A 1,398-nucleotide genomic window follows, 5' to 3' on the forward strand; every position below is an offset into this window, starting at 1 on the left:
AATTAAACAAGTTTATACTATCTATCTATTGCTATTTTGTTAAATATTGAATAAACAAATTGGGCTAAAATTCAAATTATTCATGAATCTCTAAAACGCAATCCCATTGGTTGTGACGTCTCTAGTCATATAAATGGCGGATTGTTTACGTTCTGTGCATAGTGTTTAGTTGTGTGGTTGTGTCTCATTAATTATTTTGTGGCTTTAAATAATTTATAACTTGTGTTAAACTAAAAAATCGAATTTAAAAAAAAAACGACGAACGCTTTAATTCAGCCGAATTTAATGGTGATAAAGCAGCAGCGTAAATAAAAATCCGTAAATTCATTATTAGTCTCTCTCTCCTTAATATACTAATCTGTCTGTATTGGTTTAAATTAGGCAAATAATATATAGAATTTCACTGATTCAACTTAACCTAACCTATACACATGGCTGCTTTAAAAGTAATTATCCATAATAACGATAATAATAATATTGAGGTATTCTTGCATCCTTATTTTCCATTATGCAAGATAATAATAATAATAATAATCAATAAAATAAAGCTGCGAAAACCACAAAATAAACACGAGACACTTTGTTGATATGACCTGCTACGTCACAATGGGGATAGGCAACCGACGGTACGGATTCGGCGTTTTTGGCGGAAAATATCTGATTTGAATTTAAATTCGGTTTAAAATTATTATAGACTTTTTTGCAAACAAAAATTATATCAGTGTAATGTTTGCCATAACTACTTTCTATATATATCAACACTTAAAAAAAAGTGAAAACAGCCCATTCCGAGACTGGGCCACCTTTGGCAAAGCATAACACCAAAATTCCATAAAACATATGAGAACTTTGACATCGTCGTTCCTGCAAACTTTCTAAATTTTGAGGGGGACTTTAGAGCCCGTGCTTGACACTTAGAATAAAGACAAACATACGATCGATAGCTGCGATGGACTCTTAGGCGCCAGCAGGCTCCAACGTCGCCCATCCAACAAAGACAACAAATTTGGACCAAGTGAAGGGCGGAATTGCGAAAGTCTGGCACACAACTGGGCTGTTGAACCCTAAAGGCACGCAAAACTTCGACCCAATTGTTTCGGAAAGTCAACGTCCAAAGGGCATGGGTCAGGATACAGGATGGGCGATTTTCAAATGGGCTGCTCAATAGCTGTTATTTATTGGAATGATCCATTAAGTTGAGATTTGGAGTAGAAGCTTAGTGAAGGTTTCTCGCAGGAGGGGCCAATTTGCAGTCTTAAAATTGGGCGCAGAAATTTGGTTTTTTTGCTTGAAGCGTTTACTGTTTTATTATTTTTGTGCAAAAAATTTCATGTTTTTTATTTATTTTTCATATTCTTCTCCAGGGTCTAAAATGCGCAACAAATATGGCACTTTGTA

This window comes from Dendroctonus ponderosae, unplaced genomic scaffold (genome assembly GCF_020466585.1).
Source record: "Dendroctonus ponderosae isolate FM_Combo_2020 unplaced genomic scaffold, Dpon_F_20191213v2 Dpon_F_20191213_1, whole genome shotgun sequence".
Taxonomy (NCBI): domain Eukaryota; kingdom Metazoa; phylum Arthropoda; class Insecta; order Coleoptera; family Curculionidae; genus Dendroctonus; species Dendroctonus ponderosae.